We start from the raw sequence: 22856 nt of genomic DNA, 5'->3' as shown, positions 1-22856 counted from the left end.
TGGCAGTCCAATCCTCACGATTGTGGGACCTTGTTTCGCCCTTCTACCAGTTTTTCGCGCTTTTCAGGGAGAATTATATTACTTAAAATTCTATAACTATTATTATGAGGCATATCAGTGTTAAAATTTGCAATGGCACCATGGATACTTTCCTTATAATACTCAATTCTCTGCCATTTCTATTCCCAAGGGGTCAGTGAATGCTACAATGTCTTAAATTATAAACCATAAAATCACATTTAAACGGTGACATTTTCACATTCACATTCAAGTCCTGCTGCAGAGATAAAAGTCTTTAACATTTTTATTAATAAATAGTCTTTGGAAACAAAGGCTAACCCCCAGCCCCAGGTTGTCACAGAGATTTCCTTTGAAGCTTCTGGTAGAAATCACGATGAGGCGTGAATTTTCACTTCGCACTTTAGTGTCCTAGAATTCTATTGTACGAGGCTGGAGCACAGACAACAGTCTGTCCAACCTAGCAATTATCACTTGTGTGTTCAAGGAGTTTACTGTCAGGGTCCTTATGTTGCTAGCATCCTCCCAGCAGACCTGTTTGTCTGGTTCTCCCCCCATGTACCCACTGCAGAAACCTATTTTTGGGCTGACTTCCCCCCAGGCAGCCATTGCAGTTTGATTCAATTGTATTTATTTTTGCTCTGAATTGGAAGTAAACCTGCTGTATAGATGTAGATACATGTATTTCACATCACAATCCCCTCCACAATTGCAGATAAGGGCAGGGCCTTATCCAACATGCCCTTTTAAAACAGATATTCTCCTTTATTTTGCAAAAGTACATTTAACATGTGGTGACTGAAAGTTGCATTTTTCTTGCAAATCCGTTTTTTCTATCTAGATTCCCACATTGTTTTGGAGCGATAGTTGGTTTCTTGTACACAACAGTCTGTACAAGGCAAAGGTCTCCTTGAATTGGCAAGTGCACATAAAGCTCTGATTTTCTTTTCAAGCAGTGATTTTTTACATTTTGAAGCACAATTTAAGTGTTTCCCGTGTAGCTGAAGGAAAGCTTTTGTTGATTTTCTCAGGTTTGGCTGGCACAGCCTGTCATTCAGGAATAAGGCTCTTTTCTGATGGAGCACAATGTGAATATGGCTGGGCGTGACAGGGTCTTTTTGATAAAAGCAGTTTGGTGAAAACAGGGAAAAACAGCATCAGAGCGGCATCATTTTTGAGGTGACATATTCCCTTTTTCAATGGGAATTTTGGGCTTGCAGCAAAGCAGCGCTGCTTTTTCACTCCATTTCTTTAAGACAAGCAAGAACACACCCTAGTAGCCTTTCTCGCAGTGCTTCCTGTTCCATCTTGCCCCATGGCACTTGGCAAAACAGTGCAGCCATCTTTTTGTTGCTGCAAAACGTAGTTTTGGTGCAATGGTGCTCACTGGAGCCAGTGCAGACATTTTGCTGTTTCTGCTGAAGCGCAGCTTGATTATGGAGGAATTCTGTTCACTGGGTTAATGTAGCCCACGGTGTTCGCCGGAACAGGAAACATGGTGGTGGCCATTTTGGAAAACACAATCCACAAAAAATCTGCTGTTTCCAGTACCCATCCACACCTTTTCCCGACTGTGCAAGTCCATCACCAGCAATGGCATCAAGGATACCGGAGAGACGTCAGCGCAAGCTGCACTTCGAAGAGGCTGAGCTGAGCATGATCACATACACCATTGTCCAACATGCCGGGGAGCTGTTTGCAACTGACCCCCACCGCAGAACCCAAATACGAAAAAATTCTATCTGTGAGGAAATAGCCCAAAAGGTATCTACGGTCAGAACCACCCCAGCGATCTCCACGACTGCCACAAGCGGTGCGATGACCTCTGCCTGAGGGTGAGGACTGTCCTGTTAGCCCACCGCAGGCAATGCATGGCCACAGGTGGGGGAACATCCTCACTGATATGTCTCATGCCGTGGGAGGAGAAGTGTAGCAGCGTTCTGCACATGGAGGGCATAGAAGCTATTGCAGTTGCAGAGGCTGGAGAAGGGACACCTGGCGAGGGCTGTGAGTACAAAACACCACAACATAATAAACACACCTGACAGTTATGCCACTCCCCCTCTTGCCACTGGGGTGTCGGCCCCCAACATGCACCACAGTTCCAAGGCCTGAAACCACATAGCCACTGGGACAGCACCAGTCACTGTGGCCCGGCATGTCATGCACCAGAAAAGTAAGTCCCAATTCCCATGGAGGCACACATGAAACAGTGGGCATAGGGACACAGAAGCACCGGCACCGACAGCAACGGTGCTGATGCTTCCATCTCCCCACTCCCATGGAGTCCCATGCGACTCCTTGGGAATGGGGAGTTACATTTTCTGGCGCCTGAATTCCTGATCCACCAGGACTTGTCTTGGTGGCACCGGGATGTCAGGTGCGGGAAAAGTGTTAAGAGTCTGGCGGCAACTAGCCGGTTGCACTGGGACTCGTAATGAGGCCACAAATTTGCCCTGACACACCCCGCCTGGTCAAGTGGGATGCCCAGCTGCCATAAACACATGGAAAAGGGCAATGCGGCTCAACCAAGTCCACAACATCACCCCCCATCCGCGCTGGGACACACGGTACCACTCAATTGAGCAGATGAAGACCTACGAGGCCACCTAACAGATCAACACAACTTAACATTTAGGAGAGCTCCGAACCTAAAGAACGTACTTTGCCCCTCTCATTTCCAACAGCACAACAAGGAACCAGGTCTCCAACAATTATGGAATCAAGCAAAACTACAAGGAAACTACAAATGTGGCACCTGCAACATCTGTCACTTCTCAGAAGACGGCAAAATCACCTTCAAACTGCCCAATGGCAAAGATGTTATTATTGGAGACTTCATTAATTGGAACACCAAATTCACAGTCTATGGAATCATATGCCCCTGCCATAAAATCTATATTGGCAGCATAATCAGGAAACTAAAGCACAGAATATCAGAACATATTCGCTATGTAAGGAATAGAGATATGACATCACCACTGGCTTATCATTTCTTTACTGTACACCCGCAAGAACCAATTGAAGCAATAAGATTCGTTGGGATCCAAAAAATCAATAAACCCCCCAGGGAGGGCAATTGGGAACAACTACTTTGCCAACAAGAGGCCAAGTGGATCTGTTTTAAGGACTGCTGCTACTCCAGTCTAAATTCAGACAGTGAGATGGTTCACTTCCTCGAATCAACTCAACAAATTTCACAGTTCTATTTTAAACACCTGGAGATACACCAACAATTTTGAAACACAAATGAACTCCGGGTAGCATCTACTCACTCCATAGTTCCCAAAAATGGTCACCTATTTCTTCTATGCTAAACTTGATCATATCAACACGTTTTTCATTGGCCACATGATCAACTCTGCAGGTACCACACCATAGTATACACCAACCCAATTTAAAATGGCGATTGGCATATTTACATCGCCAATTCACCAATTGACACAACAAAACAGGATCACGATTTATAAATGTCACTCTGACATTTAAATCAGCCTTGCGCGAATTCTTTAAGGTGCTCGTATAACTTTCTTTATAAATGTATTTATAAACTAAAAAAATTCAAATAAACTCTCCTGTCCGTCTAGCAGAAATGCTCCGAGCCCAGTACTATTTCAGGACATATCAATTTATAAATATAGTTACCGCACCAATACAAAACCTTTTTCCCCCCAAGCAAATCTTTAACCCAAATCAAAATAGCGTTAGTTACGTTCTAGGCACCAACCAGCCGTCGAATTTTGCGTAAGCGATCACGTGACGTATTATGTCAACACGCTATTTAAATTAGATCAGCGCAAATTGGTAATGGCGTCCACGCACAACTTGAAAAGGACTCGGCTAGCATACCGGCGCTCGCTTTCTACTTTTTAAAAAATTATGAAAAATAAGGTAAGCTGGGGTTTCCCAATGACAATCCTAGGTACTGTCTAACTAACAACTCCCTTTTACATGAAGTAAAACTCACAGCTTCATGTGATTTGTCACCTTCTCACTAGGTGCACATACTCACAGTGAAAAGCAGGCATAGCTGCGGACAATCAATACAAAGCTTGGCGCTTCTGAATTGGCACCCCAGACATTTCTCCTTAATTAATGATTAAGGTAAGCCTTACTCCCCATGCACTTAAAAATATTTGAAGCGCAGTAATTTGCAACACCAAGAACTTATAGACATACAATTTGTCATTTTCTCCATCAGGATGAATTGCTCCAAATAAAGAGTGAGCCCAAATGTTAAATCTTCACAATTTGATGTAGAAACACTACAAGGAAGCCATTTCAAACTTAGTCATGTGATACTTTTTATACTTTGCTAAGTAAGTCTCTCTCCTGTATTCCATGTTAATATACTATTGTGAATTTCAACCTGTGACCAATGTATTTGTATCAGTACTTTAAGCAATACATCAGACATTTAATGATCACTTTCAGTCTATCTAGCCAGCCATGCAAATGGAACTGTTCAGCCCTATCTCCCAACCATACAAGATCTTATAACAGAGCACACCCACTTGTTAAATCAATGTAGCACAACTGACCACCCTACTATTTTCTCTCTTTCCAAACAGAAATCAATCGATTTGCACTCCACAGAGTTGGAACAACAAATAAGGACAATTTCCAACAGAATCAGAGCAATCAACAACAAAATATATCACAAATAAATATTACAAACACCGATCAGACAATTCTTTAGGTGTCCCTCCTGAGGAACCAATACAAAGCCGTTGGAGAAACACGTGTTGAGGGAAACAGTCGTTAAGAGGGAATCAGTCACTTAGAACCTCATTATGAAGCAATATTAAGGACCCTACTCAAGTAACTACAAGTTCTCGTAGTGTGGAAACAACACTAAGGGAAGTAACTAGCTACTAACTGGACCCTGAGCAAATCAAGAAAATCAGACAATAAGGAGCTTACTATGGAGCAATGTTAAGGACCCTGAAGAAATTAACAATAAGAGGACCCCCTCCCTTTGTGGGAAACAACACCAAGGGAAACAATTAGGCAAGAAGGACCTTACTATGAAGCAACATTAAGGACCCTAAGAAATTGGAGTAATAACAAGACTTTACTGTGGTATTAACAACAACTAATAAACATCAATTCTCATCCACTTTGTGCTTCTGCTTGTATTTCCTAAACAAAACTTCTTTACTTCTGAAATCTGTAGGCGCAACAAATAAGGTAATACAATACAATACAATACAATACAATATACCCTCTCCTTTTCATTTCTTTCAAACGTTGTGCAACCTCAATGACAATATTACCGTGCAGCCACAGATACCCTACCTCAAAACTCTAACAGCTAACAATAGTGATCTCGCTTTTAAGATTGCAAATAGGTTGCAAACAACTCTTACAGATTCCACTCAATTGACTGGTCAGCGCAACACAAACCTCCCCCCCACCACCCTGCTATCTCCACCCTACCACAGCAACACTGATTTGCCAATATCCCAGTCCCCATCTACCATCGCCCAACTTACATCCCGCACGCACCAGCACCCCCTTCCCTCCCAATCATGACCAATCCCGTGACAAGCAATTCATATGCCATCTCCCATGCCTGTCCCAATCCCACTCTCACGAGAAGCCACCTCAAGAAACAGCCTGTCCCCCAGGCACAGACGCAAGTCTGTCTGGTACCATATACAGCATGTATGTCTGCCATGCCGCAACATCCACAACAACCCAACAATGGCAGCCCTCACAAGCACCTACATAGGGCCAGTCTCCCATGCAATGGCAATGACATGGACCATCCATACCCCTGCCAGACCTTCCACAAACCCCACATACCCCACCTGGACCTGAACCCTATGTCACCCATCAACATGTGCCTAGCCTCTTCTGTCCCCCACCACTGGACACTACCACCTTCACATCCTTCACATCCCAGTACCCCTGTTCCAGCCACAACTGCATAGCACTGCCCCCTGCTAATGCGATGTCAGCATGCCAGGAGATCAACTACAGCTGTGTTGCATGTACCAACATTCACCAACTTGACGCTGAAGACCTGTAAGACATGCATGAATGCACCATGCTATGTCCCACAGAATGACCCCTCAACAGCATTTGACATGATGTCCATTTTGCATGTTACAAGGTAACGGGAAAACAAAAGAGTTGATGGCTGGAAGGTTTCAAATTAATCTAACCTCTGGCATTGCTCTGGGCAACCCTCCAGATCATTGTTCTTCACCTGCCAAGCCATTGCAAAAGGTGAAAGACCATATGCAAATCAGGCTTGGTCCCACCCCAAAAGGGGTAGTCCAGCACAAACTGCTTGGTCACATCCCTACTTCATGAGACCCCAAGCATCCCAGACATGTTTCAGCCTTGTTGGGCCTCATCAGTGAGGAGTAGTGTGGGTCTCTAGGCCCAGCAGGCACAGCACCCTTGTCTGGGCATACCCGTCACACTCAGGGTGACAAATCAACACAAAAGAGGTGATGGCTGGAAGGTTTTCAAATTAATCTAACCTCTGGCATTGCTCTGGGCAACCCTCCAGACCATCGTTCTTCACCTGCCAAGCCATAAGAAAAGGGAAAAACCATATGCAAATCAGGCTTGGTTCCAACCCAAAAGAGGTAGTCTAGCCCGAACTGCTTGGTCACATCCCTTCTGCACGAGATCCCAAGCATTCCAAGAAATGTTTCGGCCTTGTTGGGCCTCATCAGTGAGGAGTAGCTTGGGTCTCTATAGCCAGCACGCATTGACTCCACGGCTGGGCATACCCATCCGACTCAGGGTGAAAAAGCAAAACAAAAGAGGTGATGGCTGAAAGGTTTCAAACTAATCTAAACTCTGGCATTGCTCTGGGTCACCCTCCAGGCCATCGTTCTTCACCTGCCAAGCCATTACAAAAGGGGAAAGACCATATGCAAATCAGATTTGGTACATCCCCAAAAGGAGTAGGCTAGCTGTAACTGCTTGATCACAACCCTTCTACACGAGACCCCAAGCATCCCCTAACATGTTTTAGCCTTTTTGGGCCTCATCAGTGAGGAATAGCTTGGGTCACTAGGCCCAGCAGGCACGGGACCCACATCTGGGAATACCAGTCCCACTCGGAGTGACAAAGCAAAACAAAAGAGGTGATGGCCGGAAGGTTTTGAATTAATCTAACCTCTGCCATTGCTCTGGACAACCCTCCAGACCATCGTTCATCACCTGCCAAACCATTACAAAAGGAAAAAGACCATATGCAACATCATGCGTTTCTTCCACCCTCATGTACATTATCTGACAGCGATGACGCTGGACAAAGCACAGCAAGGGGCACCAGATGTGGCACGAGGGTTACTCCATGCAGAAGCAGCAGCCAGGACACAGCAGCGCCACGAACGCAGGCCACAGGCCATCTGCACAAGAGCCTACTCCTGCTGAAACTGTTGCAGTACAGCCTGCAGCCACTGGCACTGCACCAGCTACAGCCCCTGAGGTACAGCCTGCAGCCACTTCTGCTGCACCAGCTACAGCCCCTGAGGTACAGCCTCTCTGTCCCTGCAGTCATGGTGACCGCAGGGTGGTTCCAACCCCCAAGCTCACAGCAGAGCAGCTGAAGGCACAGGTCCCAGCACCTGTTGGGAGCAGATGAGGGGACAAAGCTGCCTCAAAGAGACCAGGGAAGTGAGCTGGAATGCCACTGGAACACTGACACTGACAGCGTTGGGGGTCTGTTGGTGGTGAGGTACCCTTGTCGTTCTTCCTGGGAGTGTCTGGGTTGGGGGGGTTTGTTTGTGAGGGGGCGGGAATTGCATGGGAAGTTGGTTGTGGGGGGGTGTTGGGAGTTTGCATGGGGAGGGTGTTGTTGTGGGGTGTGTTAAGATTTGATTTGGTGGGCCACACGTAACGTTTATGTCATTCTTATTCAAAACACATGGTGTTGCATACAAATTACGACTGCACATTCCATTTGTGCTCATGTGTATTTATTTGTGCTATTTTACATGTGCTGTGTGATCCAAAGTAACTGGTAATCAGTTCCTGGCAGGATGCACGCGGTCCATGCTGTCCCTGTCACGTCATTAACGCTTGTTGGCATGTGCTCCATTATCACACTGATCTCAATCTACCGGGGGCATGTCCATGTCCGGGATCAGGGGAATGTTGCGCCTGATGCACATGTTGTGTAACATGGCACAGACCAAGACAATTTTGCCTACTTTAACGGGACTGTACATCAAGGCACCTCCAGAGTGGTGCAGGCAACGAAAGCAGGCCTTCAATTGGCCAAAGGTCTGCTCAATGGTAGCCCTCGTTCGTGTGCATGGTTGTAGGCTGTGTCATGGTGGTCCTGTGGATGCCTCTCCGGGGTCAACAGCCATGGGAGTAATGGGTGTCCAGAGTCACCTGCATGGAAAGGGACACAGTGACGGAGACATCAGTGTGGGTACGTTGCAGTGCTTCAGTGGTGCATGTGGATGTTTGACACATGCACCTGTGTCTGTGCACTTTTTGGATATGTGACACCTTGCATGTCCCAGTGACAGGGCAGGGCGTGTGTAGGACTGGTACACCGTGGTGGGTTCTGTGCTTGAGGGTGGGACATGGTGCGGTCGTGCTGTGATTTGTGCCTCGGACGTGATACATTGTGGGTCTTGTAGTGCATTACATGTGCCTGTCCATTAGTGCCCTGTCTGTACTCTTGTGTCCCTCAACCCACCACGGTTGTGCCTGCCTGTCGTGGTCAGTCACTCCAGCATATGGGTTGGTCACTGCGTTTGCGTGGTGCCTGTGTGACATGAATTCCTGACAGTGTACATTCCCTCCCCCCATTCACAGCACATGCAATGTGGTTGATGTCACTATTTACAGTCAGGTCTCCTGGCCAGCATAACGAATCATGTAGCGGGCAAACATGCTGTTGCACAGGACCATTGAGTCTTGAGTGGAGCCAGAAAACCTTGCACAGCAATGGGTGATGGTCATACCTGCATCACATACCTCCTGCACATTCAGGGAGTGGTATATTGTGCAGTTGCAGCAGACCTACTCTGTCGCATGCCTTGCCACTAGCTTGATGTCTGTGCAGTCAAGGACCTCAATCACATTGGGCATGCCTGCAAGGGCATGGAACCTGATTTTTGTGCTTTTGACCTGGGCTTGCATCATTGGTAGGGCAATGTGCTGTGAGACATGACAGAGGAGGGCATCAAGGACCTGACCCAGCGCTTTTGAAAACGCAGACTGTGAAATCCCATGTAACTCACCCAATGTGTCTGGAATGTACCAGTTGCCAGAAAATGCAGCAGGGGCAACACCCTCAGCAAGGTGGGTATGGCGGTGCAGATCCCTATGGCGCTATGGATGTTGTCATAGATAAGCTGTACTAATGTCAAGATGGTGTCTCTGTTCAAGTATGGATTTGGGTCTCCGACAGGTTCCAGGGTTTGGCCCTTCTCAGGGGTATTGGCGGGCTCCTACGTGGCACGGCTTTCTGGCCATTGTTCCTTGCAATGTCCATTTGCCTCCTCCTCCTCCTCCTTCTCCGCTGTTGCCTGTCAACCTGTTGCTGGTTGTCAGCATCCTGTGCGTGTAGATTCACTCCTGCATGGAGCACCTCCAACTCCATGGCTGCAGCTACAAGGGGCAGCATGGTTGTGTTGCAGTGTGGGTGTGGTCCTTTTCAGCAGCCACAGTGTTCATGGTGTGCAGATGGGATGATTTGGCAAACCTGTGGGCTGTTAATACACACCTGAGCCTGCTTACTGCCTGCCCCGTGCTGCTGGTGTTTCCGGTGCGTTTTCACGGTGGCACGAGCATTTTGGTGCCAGTGTTCCCGTGTGGGCAGCAGTCGTAATGCTTCATGCTTCATGCCCTTCGTGGTTGCCGCTGTTTCGATTTACAGTGGTGCTTTCGCCGACAGTCGCACTGTGCCCAATGTTTGCAGCAACATTGTTTCCGGCATCGCGACTCGTACTTTGCCGGTCCGGACACCGTGCTAGTAATCAGTGCTACCGGCATGTTGTTTCCGGACCGCCACACTTGTAATGAGGCCCAATTGTGACCTTTTAAGGCCCCCTAAAAACAGACAGCCTCTGCCATATGCAATGTGTGCTCTGTTGGGAAGGCCATGCTTACTGCTAAATGAATGCAAAACACAACCAATCACAACACAATCAATCATACCTGATCTGGAGTGTAGAAACACAGTAAAACATAGTGTATACCACAGACTGCCCAAAGAGCAATAAAAACACAAAATTAGAATGCAAAGGTAAAATATATGAACACACATTAGGGGACATTACCAATTGAGATACACTCTCGGGAGGCTAACTCAGGGGCAATGTGCGCGCCTTGGAAGCAAGAAGACACGGAGCAACACAGGTTCGATCATCCCCGTGTCCGTGCTTAGTAACCTCTGGGTATTAAGGGCGTTATAAATAACCTATTATATCATAACCTATCATACCAAACAGTAAAAAACAAGCATTGGCAATACCAACAGTTTGGGCTTTTGTGTAGGCATGGGAAAGGCACTTGCCCTGCCATAGTGGTACTAACTGTCCATTCATGGGAGCAGGCGCGAAATGGTGCGAGTACCTGTGCATCCAATAGCAGTGCCTGTCAAATGCCTAGTACTTATACACATTAGCAGGACTACAGTAAAGGACACGTTGCTTTTAAATCGAGTTGCTGAAGGCAGGCCTGGGTAAGACATTTGTATTACACCAGTAGCATGTGTACAGCTCCCATTAAGTTATTAATCCTCAGAAGACTATGTCGAAAAAACACTGGCAGGCACTTCCGCTTGTGAAGTTTGATGGTAAGGCTTGATTAAAGCAAGCTCAAAGAGTTCCGATGAGGAGGTGTTTTGGATGGGGAGGGGAAGGAACTGGGTGGGCATGGTTACAGGGATGAGCATGGTCATGGGCAGTCAATGGGTGGGCAAATAACCAAACAACACCTACAATCTGTGTGTGTCTCCTCATAAACCAGTTCTCCCTATTTGTGCTCTGATGCAATAGGTTGTGAGGGCATTACGTGGCGGCTGCACCAATGAAGACAACGTTTTTAGCCCTCCCTCCCCGAACACCAACTCTTGACAGAAACCCATGTAAAGATAGGACGCATGCTGCTTCGCAGAGGGTTCCATTCAAAGCTACGCCCCTTTCCACATTCCCACACTTGCCTCGCTCATAGGTGCGTATGGCGTCTGAGACCTGCCTACGCGTCCATTCCCAGTTTCTGCTAATTATTTTAAGTGTATGGTGTATACATTGCATTGCCCCTAAATGTAAAAGGTGGATGAACTATACAACAAAATAAACAAAAATGCAATCTACTGTTAGCTGCCGAATCAGGACCTTAATCTCTCAGCTCCCCTTCCCAGACAGCACGTCTGCAGTAGCCTCTTTTCTGTGTGTGCAGATGTGGTAAAACAAGCGACCTCTGACCTTCCTGCTGTGTTCTTTGTTCGCGGCCCTGGTTGGCCTGTGGGGATCACTTAACAGGAAACTTGGTAAAACAACTGCTCACCTCCCCACATACCCCTCAGAACTAAAGTACCGAATGAAAGGAGCGCTTTCACAGAACTAGCACATACGGGCATTCTATTGGTCACGTGGGAGAGATCCCCTTATAGTCTCACCAGATCTTTCTTGCAAAGCATGCATAGAGTGGAGCGTTAGCTATGCACTTAACGTGTTACTCGCTCTAAAATGTAGTTCAAGAACAAATAAAATATCCCAAAGAGCGCTACTTAACAAATGTTTAAAACGTGAAAAGTGCATACACAAATGAGCTAAAATCAGAGCTGAACTGGAAACCAAAAGTGGCCTAGAAATATTTTCAAAGTGTCCCAATATTAAGCTTTGTAACAAATGTGTGACTTCACCCTACTCAAAAGAGGCCCACGGTGAAATCTCCAGAGTTCCCTGTTGGCCAGTGAACCACTGACTACATTCATCGCTGCAGGAAGGGAAATGAGGGGGCAGTTGAAAAGCTAAACTGCCACTGGTGTGGCCTCATAGTACAGAATGACCACTTAGTAGTGCCTTGCGGTTAGTGTGGGCTCTAGAAATCAATATACGGAGGGGGCAAGGAGCACAAACAGAACTAGGGGGAGGAGGTAGGGGCACAAACAAACAAGGGTCCACAAGCCAAACTGGTTTAAGTAAACGTGTATTTTACCCATCTGTTTGCAAGGTTTGCATCGTTAAGATACACCCTAAAACGCTAACATATGTTTAGCAGTTGAAAAAAGGCACTAAAAAACGTGCAAAGGCATTTGGATTTACAAGTCTTGGTCAGTGGCAGCTCAGTTGAAAATGACGGTGTAGCCGGAGGAAAGTCCGCCCACTGTGAAGTTCTCTCTGCCAGTGCTGCCGGCGGAGAGAGACAAAAACAGGGCCTACATCGGAGGGCCCAGCTGAAGTGATGCGGCAGCTCACAAAGAAGACACAACACATCTGGAAGGGCTCGTGCCCAGAACTGCCTGCCTTCCAGCAGGGCGGGCTCTTTATTTAACGTGCGCCTCATATCTCTGAGCATGCGCGACGTGAGGCGGATCCAACATTCCTCCTTTTTTCCAACAGAAATCAACAGATGTCCTCCCTCTGGCACACGTCCATATTCTGGATACGCCCCCTCAGATCATTCTGATTGCTCCTCGGGCTCACCACTCAGTGACGCTTCTCCCTTGCCTCGGTGACTCGAAGCATGTGGTGGCGGATCTGCCTCTGCCTGGGACTGTCTCACCCTGTCAGTCCACATTCGCTGGGGCACCCTTCTGAACCAAGAAGCATTCCTGGCGATTGTCTGTTGTCCTTGTGCCGCTGTCACCATTGTTCCATCTGTTCATGGCACTGTCCAGGGTGCGCAGTCATAACGTGTTTCCAGCTTAGACTTTGTAGGGTTTCGCAGCACCAACACGTGATCGCCAACTTTGTGTATCGACCTTCTTGCATGTCTCCTGTCGATCATGTACTCGTTTGCTGCAACCCTCCTTCGTTGGGTGCGGTCGCTGTCGAAAAGGTCTACTCCCCTGCTCGGGTGGTGTGGTACGATTGGGTTTACCACTGTGCCGTACATGAGGTCCGTAAATATCTCATCTAATGTGGGGTTGATGTGTTGCTCCCTCTTGATTGCTGCATTCGCTAAGTGCATGCCAATGCAAATCCTTACTTTCCCCGGTTGCTTCGGTTTCTTCAGGACCACCATAGGCAAAACCCAGGGAGTTGGCTCTGTAACTTCTTCAATAATGCCAGTCTTTTCAAGTTTGTGTAACTCCTTTGTGACCAGGTCTCTCATGTGAAATGGAGTTCTCCTGTGGCGTACTGTCCGGGGCTGTACCGTCTGGTCGATGTGAAGTTTTATGAGCTTGCCTTTCAAGCATCCAATGCCGTTGAGAATGGCCAGATGCTTCTCTAGGAGGTCGGCAACGTCCGATGAGTCTGTGACGTCGGGGATGAACCGGATCAGTCCTAGGTCTTCCGCTGCATCCCCACTAAGCAGGAATTTGATTCCAGCATTGACAACATACATCTTTGATTTGATGACAGTTTCGCCTCTGCTTAGTTCCGTCCTGAAGCGTCCTTCCACTGGTAGCGGTGACTTGCTTCTGTAGGCGAACAGGAGTGTTTCAGTTGACTTAAGGTCAGGTCGAGGACATAGTGTCAGGAACATTGTCGATGGCATGACATTTACTGACGCTCCGGTGTCTGTCGTCATGAGTGTCTCTTGGCCCTAATGGACACAAGGCATTTGTGTCTTCTCTGTTTCTTTCTCAGCTACGTGCTTCTGTGATTAAGTGCTGAGATCAGAGGGACCTTGCTCCTCCTCCTTCGTTTTCCTAGTACCCACATCCGTCACTGTGTTGCCATTGTCATCTCCAGACATGTCTGTCGAGGAGTTGTCATTGGCCGCTATACGACACGTATCTACCTGCTTCTTTTTCTTGGAGAAGGATTTAGCTTGTTGTGGTTGAGGGTGTTGAGGCTGCCCTGAGGATCTGTAGACACATGCATAGAGATCCTTCCAGCCACATGCCCCACACGTGGTTCCCTGCGCTGGGCAGTTTCTCCTTCCGTGGCGTGCTTCACTGCACCATCCGCCCTCGGTAGGCCCCGGGATTCTGGGTTGCCACCGTAGTGAATTGTTCACCTCACTGAAGTCTTCCCTTGGTGCCTGACAGTTGGAGATCTGTACTATCACCGTTTTTGTTGCGGCCAGTTGGAGCTTCTGTAGCGTGGTGCCTATGTGTGCTTCCCTCACGTGCGACAGCTCTCTTTGGCATCCATATTCAAGGATCCTGGCTTGGGTGATGCCTTTTCGCCCAACACCATTCTGCGCAGTTTCTCTGAGTGCATGCCGTTGATGATCTGGCGCCTTATTTCCTTTTTGACGTTGTCGAATTCACACGAGAGTGCTAGTTTCCTGAGCCTAATGTGGTAAGCGTCCAGTGTCTCATCCTCTATCTGTACTGTGGTGCAGAAGTTGAAGGTTTCGTAGTGCGGATTCAACTGTGGCATAGAATGTACTGTAAGGGCATCTTTGGCCGGTTGGTATATGTCTGCACCATCGTCATTGACCAGCGTGTTGGAAATGTACAGGACATTGTCACCCACATTGAGCAACAGGTGTGACCTCATCTTCCTGGGTGATGTGACGTCCTTGCAGTCCATGGCCATCTCGAACTTTTGAATCAACAGCATCCAGCGGGGCCCCACTGATGATGGGTCCGTGTAGGGGTCAAAAGGCCCTAATGCAACAGTGGCACCTCCATGAGATCGAGGGGATGGCACTGGAGGCGTCGGTGAAGCAGCTATCCTTGACGTTGTGCTGGGTCTGGGTGTGGAAAGGCCAGTTGCCATGGCACCGTGTTCACCCTGTGTGGGTGGGCAGCAATGGATTTCTCCTCACCTTCGTTTGCCGGTCCGTTGGCATGGCTCCATAGACTTGGCAGCTCCTGGGTGTCCCCATGGGTGGTTCAGTGGCTCCCTCTGCGCTGCTTGCTGTTTCAAAGAGGGAGAAAAAAAATCTCCACAGTGGCCTCCACCGTGCTCTGTTTCATGGATGGTTGAATTTGAAATGTTTTTTGAAAGAGACATTGTTTTTTATGGGGTATGGCAACCCCACTGTGTGTGCCAAAAATGTGCCCATGTCGTGGGCCGATTTAGGCCCGACAGTCTCTGAGCGTAATGCCGGTGAGCATAATTCACTCCCTCCTTGTCGCCAGTGCAAAGTTCTCTCACCCTGTGCTGCCGGACAAGAGAGAGAAACAAACAGGGCCTGCATCGGATGGCCCAGCTGAGGTGATGCGGGAGCTCACAAAGAGGACACAACACTCCTAGATGGACTCGTGTCTGGAACTGCCTGCCATCCGGCAGGGCGGGCCCTTTATTTAACATGCACCTCACGTCACAGCGCATGCGGGACGTGAGGCGATTCCAACACCGACCCTGGGGCCAGACAGCCAGTGGAAAATATGAAGAACCCCAGAGGTGTACAGGGGGCCGCCAGCACCGTCAGAAGGTTTGTGAGGAGCAGGATTTATCTGGAGGCCCGGCCACTGTGTCGTATGGGGTCGGGGCTCTCCAGCAAAGTGCAGATGTTCTCCACTGGCTCGACCCAGTTAGGCTGAGCGCGCACCCACCCGGCCCATCAAAGGGCAGAGACAGAAAACCCCATCATGGAGGAAATGAAGGGCTTCACAAGCCCCACCAGGAAAACACTGCCACGGAGCAAATAACAGGGATATTTACAGCCAGCAAGGAATGTGAAGGGTCACATCCTTAATTCATGGAAGCCACCCGTAGCAGAGCGGGAGTAAACATAAAGTGAAGGAGGACACAGACAGACAGGGTGAACTATGACAACAAGGCACTGTGCTTTTGGGGACATTTTTATTTTAGTCTGAGTGACAAATGGCAAATTGGTTATCAAAGGCAGACTGCAGCCGCCCAGGTCATTGAAAGGAATAACATGCCAACATATATTGGGAGAAAGGGGAAGTATTGTGTCAGATTGCGGGGGAAAAGTCTGAAATTGAACATTTGATGTACTCCCCTAATGTACTGCTGCATTATAATATCAGATACTGTAAACTGCCATGTTTAAACCACTGTTTCTTGCTTATCTGAGGCTATGCGCTAGGCTTCACTGTGCATGCCTTTGAAATGAAGGCTTTTCGCCTAGTGTGTAGCTATGCTCGCCTCTGCATCTCTCGCTTCTGATGTGTTTCCCTTTTGGCATATACAAGCTTGCTTTGGGCTCTCACTTTCCTTGGAAAAACAGCTTTAGAAGTCATCATTCTGTAAGCGTGCTTGCATGCTACCATGTGTGAACGTTTGAGGAGTATATTCAGCTTTGCTAGATGTATCACATTATGCTGTCCTCTCTGATAACACTGCCCTACATATTAGAGCACAGCTGATATCAAAGACTTGCATAGATGGGCTTTGTTCCCTGGTTGTAACATTGTTTCAGTACGATTCCTTGTCATGTCTGGACCTCCCCTTCCATTTAAATGCAAGTGTTCCTTTAAGTATAGGAGAATGGAGCTTGGAGGCAAGGGGGTTCTCACTTGCGTCAAAGTCGTTTACTGTCGTTGGTTTGTTTTGCCCTGCTTTCTGCTCTTTGCTAATACATTGGTCACCAATCCATAAGAACAGTCAGTGGTCATTTTTTCCACAAGTTTGGTGCAGTGACTCGGATTTTGCTGCCCTGCAGCCAGGTTCAAGGGTTGCCAGGCACAGCTCCTGGTGATCCCTGTGGGGCCAGGAGAGACGATTTCATCAGGAAGGGAGAGCTAGCCGGACTACCCGGAGACTCGGGGAAGGTGAACAGAGCAGATACAGAAGAAGAGCTGACTGAAAAATCGTGGGTTGGTGAACACAGGTAATTGTATCAGTGTAATTGTTATGTTTTGTATAGTATTGACTGAAATGGGTCAGGGTAAATGTATGTCTCTGGTTACAGAAATCTGAAGTCTGAAAAATCTAGTGTGATAATCCAAGGATACAGGCGGGAAAGCACCCCGTTTACAGAACTGTTTATCTGAATAATGAAAAGTAAGAGCGGTTGGCCACCGCAGTGTAGAATAAAAAGTAAAAGCAGCGCATCCATGCTCTCTACCGACTTAAGAGGACATGAAACTGTGCCGCCAGACAGAGTAGTGTAACATCGATCAGTAATTAGGACGGATCTGTTCTGTATGAGTGTGAAGAAAATATTTTGGATGAGAACACCATGAATTGTCTTGTCTTAACCCATATATATGATATTTGAAACCCTAAATTGAATTTCATACTCTACTCTATCCTAGAACAGGAACTGTAATAGGCTTTGTTTCTACTGATTGTGTCTTGTTTTTGACTCTCACCTATCCAAGTCTCTGAAAAAAGTTGAAATACTGCTCGACACAATGGGTAGCGTAATTGGGGATATAGGCTGTTAACCAACAGTCATCTCAATCTGACCAAAACCTGCGGGTGTCACAGACATTTCTGTACAGGAAGGAACAGAGCTCAGACGGTGATACCTGAGCCTCCTGATAGATATGGCAGAGTGGTTCAGCTATGGGCCATACCCACACTGCCAGCCACGGGACATGCTAGCATCCCAATGCACATAGAGTTACCTTGTTTTACCACTGTGAGAATGGGTTCAGGTCAGTCTAGACAAGTGCCATTTACTCCTAAAGGAAGTCCTGCACACTTCGTGCTTACTTACAACTCTCCCAAAGCATCCTAGTACCTGGATAAATGGCACAAATATACACAGAAAAAGTCACCTAGCTATGTTCCTCAGAAAGACACATTTGACTTAGATAAGATAATTAACCTACATAAGGCGTTACAGAAGAAAGGTGCAGGTGTACACCAACGCCAATGAGACAGTTACCAGTGAGTCCAAGACCCGGGCACTGAAAGACACTAAAGAAAAGTTCCAGGACAAGTTAAATCCCTGAAAACCGAGTACTCCAACCTGCTGGTACCGACTCATAAAGCCGGATACGAACGAATATATCCTGTAATCCAAGGGGAGCCCATGTTAAAGCAAAGTCCTGAACATATTCTGGACACTTATAACCCTGCTATTTTAAATGTTGCACCTGAGCATCAATTTGCTAGGCGAGACTCTACCCAACCTGCCATGTATGTTGATTGTGTTATTGCTGGTCAAAATATTTCATGTTTAGTTTACTCTAGACCAAAGCATTCTGATGAAATTGTTAATGCAATAGATATAATAGGTACACCAATACCTCATACTGTGTCTACTCCACTTATGGTCACAATAGGTAGAATTACTGACACATATGCACTCTTGCTGAGTCTGTGTTCACCTTTGAATTTGTTTGGATTACATTGATTGTGTAGTTAAGTTGTTCCAATTACTGTTACCTTGATGATGTATACCTTGACATCCCTGCTCACAGAGAGCATGAGGTGCTGAGAGTACTACAGGAAATTATTCATTCGAACCCCTGAAGACCTTCCCAACACTTCCTGTTCACGACAGGAACTGTCGAACTGTGCCCCAGTCAAATTATGATCAACCCATGCAAACGACACTGGTTATATGGTTAACGCCCAGCAAGTCACAATTACTTTAATTTAAATCCTGCCAACCCCTTGCCATGTGTACTTCAGTATCCTATTTCTCGACAGGCTAAAGAAAGCAGTCACCCTGTAATAGAATCCCTTCTCCCACAAGGTATTATTGTACCAACTCGTAGCTCCTGCAATACTCCGATTTTGCCCACAAAGAAGCCCCGTAAAGGGGTTTATTGTTTTATTCAGGATCTGCATGTAGTTAATGCAGCCGTGTTACCGGCTTTTCCTGTTGTACCTAACCCAGCTAACATTCTGTCATGCATTCCCTACTCAGCCAAGTATTTCGCTGTTGTAGATTTGTGTTCAGCATTTTTCTCTATACCCATACATCCCAAGAGCCAATATAATACAACACAGTTTACATTCACTAGGCTTCCAGTGGGATATTTAGAAAGCCCTACTTTGTTCTCCCAAATTCTAAAGAAAGATCTTGACTCAGTTCAGTTCCCAGGAGGGTCCACGCTGGTGCAGTATTTAGACAATCTGCTCCAAGCCTCACCCTCCCTGGAAGCATGTGAGGAAGACTCTCTTATTCTGTTGAAAGCGCTTGCTGAAAAGGGTGGCAAGGCATCTAAAGCTGTGCTTGCCCCGTGTGCAATATCTGGGCCACGAGATTTCAAATAAGGTAAAAAATTGTCCCAAGATCAGATTAATGCTATCTAGAAAGTCTGCAAGCCCCAGACTAGAAAGCAGATGAGAGGATTACTTGGGATAGTCCGTTACTGCAGACTGTGCATCCCAGGATATGTATCTATAGTTAAGCCCCTTCAGAACCTTGCACATGGTTCGACCCCCTGAGCCTCTGTCATGGCCTAAGGAAGCAGAAGATCTGTTTGTCACCATTAAGCAAACACTTGCAATGGCTCCGGCTTTAGGTCTGCTGGATTATAGTAAGCCCATTGTGCTCTATTACAACAAGCGCAACAGTTTTTCTCAAGGTGTGTTGACTCAGTTACACTGCGATGAGAATCAGCCTGTATCCTATCACAGTGCGCTTTAGATCCAGGAGCCATCGCCACTGCCTCATTATTGATAGAAAAGACCAACTCATTAGTGCAGGGGTATCCTATAACAATTGTGGTTCTTCATGCTGTGTTGTCATTATTGCTGAAAGGTAAGTCACAGCATGTGTCAAATTCCTGTCTTACCCGATATGTGAAAAGTTGTTTATTTCTGTTCCCAATGTGACCTTGGACCAATGTTCAGTCTTGAACCCTGCTTCCTTGTTGCCAATCCCACAGGACGGTGAGCCGCATGACTGTCAGGTTGTGAAAGAAACGCCCATGCTGATTCGTCAGACGTGCCTCTGTTGAATCCCAACCTGATCCTCTGCATGGACAGGTTTTTTTTCTGTGTCCATGAAATTGAGGAATTATTTTCGTTATTCTGTGTGTACCCTCCATGCTGTATTAGAAGCATATCGATTACCAATGGCACAATCACTTGCGGTTCTCACCCGTGCCTGTACCTTGGCCTGGGATGGATCGGGTATGATCTATAATGAGTCCAGGTAATGCATTGTTACTTCCTGCAGCCATAGTTATTATTACATGTAAGGGACATGATCCCTCTCAGTCATTCACAGCCCAAGAAAATACACTAACAGATGGCGCAGCTCATTCAGTGGCCCTAAATGGTCCCCTGGTTCCTAATTAATGTTTTGCTTGTCTTGCAGTCCAACGATCACTCATTACATTCCTGTCCAGTCTGGCAATCCTTCAAGACCAAGCCCTTGAAACCGAAAAGGTGACCTAGACCCAACAGTATTGTAAATTGCGAGTAGATACATCAAAATCTTTCTGCTTGTTTACTTGCAATCAAATCTTGGATGTCCTCTCACTATCTCACCCTTAATGCCGGGAAGACCAAAGTACCGTTTTTTCCCACCAACACTCTTCTTCACCATCTTCCGCCCTCTTTTATATCCTTTCCCCATCTAAGCTTTGAATCTCACCCCCAGCCCCTAATCTTGGTCTTTACTTTGACACAAATCTTTCCTTCCGATCATATTTCACTGACCTCCAGGTCCTACGGCTTTCATCTCTACAATATTCACAAAGCTCGTCCATTTCTTTCCTTTCAAGCATCTACAGTCTTAATTCTCTAATTTGTTCTCGACTCTTTTACTGTTCGCCTGCCCTGTTTGCGCTCCCTAACTCCCATCTTGCACCCCTTAAATCAGTATTTAATTCCTCAGTTTTTCTCTTGTGTCTTCTCTCATGTCAGGATTCTATCACTTGCTCGCTTGTAACACTTGGTTGGCTGCCTTTTAATTCTCAAATTAATTTACATTTTCTTTGTCTTGTCTACAAATCTCTATATGGCCTTGCTCCCATCTATCTTACTGCACTACTATCTTTCTATATTCCTTCTTGCTCTCTTCACTCCTCTTCTCAATTTTTACTTCGGGCTCCATGTGCCTCTTGTGCTCAGTCTTATTTTCGCTCCTTTGAACTTCTTGCTCCCCTTCATTGCAATGCTCTTTCACTCTCTCTCCGTTCTATTTCTGTTTATTCTCGATTCCGTGGTTCTCTGAAATCTCATCTGCTCCAACATTCTTGAGTGATTGTTTCCTGGAATTTTATTTGTATTCTTTTTTTTTATTGTAGTGATCTGTATTCTATGTACAGCACTTTAGTTTAAGGCACTAAATAAAACACAAATAAAATTCATAAATACAAAAAATAGATTCACTGTGCCATTCCCCTGACAGCCACATGGTGGCACCTATGGTACTCCTCCCCTATCTGGACGGTGAAGCTCACCGCTTAGCCCATTCAGGTAAAAACACTATAAGTACTTTGTTGCAGCGAGATTGGATGGCCCCTGGGTTAGCTTACATGGCTCGAAACTATTATCACAATTGCGTTACATGTTTAACACATAACGTTGGAAGAGCGGTATCTTCGGAGCTGTCTGTGCGCCCAGTAAAATGAGGTCCTTTCCTGCACGTGCAGACAGACTTCATACAGCTCCCTACCTGCATGAATTTCACCTACTTCTTGCTTGTAGCGGATGCGTTTGCGGGGTCGGTAGAAGCATACCCATGTAGAAAGGCAGACGCTGTTACAATGGCAAAGATGTTGCTGACAGAGTTCATACCTCGATTTGGATTGCAATCTAGGCACCCACTTTGTTGGTGAGGTTATTTAAGAAGTGTGCAAAGCTTTAGGAATAGCTTAACAGTACCATTGTACTTACCACCCCAGTCCAGCTCGTATGTAGAGCAATGAAACAGAGATCTTAAATTGATGTTTTCCAAAGTGTGCAAAGAGACAAGGTTGAAATGGGCCCAAGCCGTGCCTCTCTAGCTCTGTTTTCTATGCGCAATAATCCCCAGCGTAAACACAAACTGTTGGCCCACGAAATGTTCACAGGTCATCCCATGAGAATGGGAACTGCACCTCTAGAAATTCCCCACATCCAAAGTTTGCCTTTGGAGTATGATATTTTACTCCAATAATGTTGCATGTTGATTAAAACTGTTCAATCAATCCACGCTCAGGTCAGTGAAGCCATGCCTGAACCAGCTACTGAGCCCTGTCATCCTCTACAGTCAGAACTCTGTATCCTGGTGAATGTCCATCAGTGAAAATCTGCACTTTAGCCCTGTTGGCGCAGCCCATTCCAGGTTCTCTTGGCCACGAACGCTGCCATGAAGTGTGCTAGGATACCGGCTTGGATCCATGCAGCGCAATGCAGCAAAGTCTCAACCTCAGCCGATAACGCCACTTTCGATATGACCGATCTTCCTCGGCTTGACTCCAGTCCACCACGACCACCGACTCCTCCATCAGTGGCACTGCCAGGTTTTTGCCGATGTCAGACTCTTCCAGTGTGGTTGGAACAAAACAAGCAGTAGCAGAAGACAAGGGTGCGGCCCTCGATCACCCAGTATGGTCACCTGCTGAACCAGGACCCACATCTGTTGAACCTCTTCCACAGAGTGAGGTCTCTGCAGGAGCTATTGCTGAGACTACTTCATCAGGAGGTCGAAGACCCAGAGGGAACAACCATGATTCAGACCTCTCTTTTGGTGTAGCACCTTCAGTGCCTGGCCCCTATGAATCTCACAACCCAGCCCCCAAAAGGTACGCTTTGCCATTTTGCGGAAGAGTTTCAGAGAACCAATAGCTTTGAACAAAGTGGAAACTAGCCAGGTCACTCGCCCCTGGATTTGTCCCCTCAACGATCATGAATCCTCCTGAGGTGGCGGTGCACTGGCAATGAGTAGACACCACTACCGCTGATTCACCA

The sequence above is a fragment of the Ambystoma mexicanum genome, chromosome 5p (assembly GCF_040938575.1).
Source record: "Ambystoma mexicanum isolate Mex_15411 chromosome 5p, UKY_AmexF1_1, whole genome shotgun sequence".
In the NCBI taxonomy this organism is placed as follows: Eukaryota; Metazoa; Chordata; class Amphibia; order Caudata; family Ambystomatidae; genus Ambystoma; species Ambystoma mexicanum.
This window is presented reverse-complemented; position numbering follows the sequence as displayed.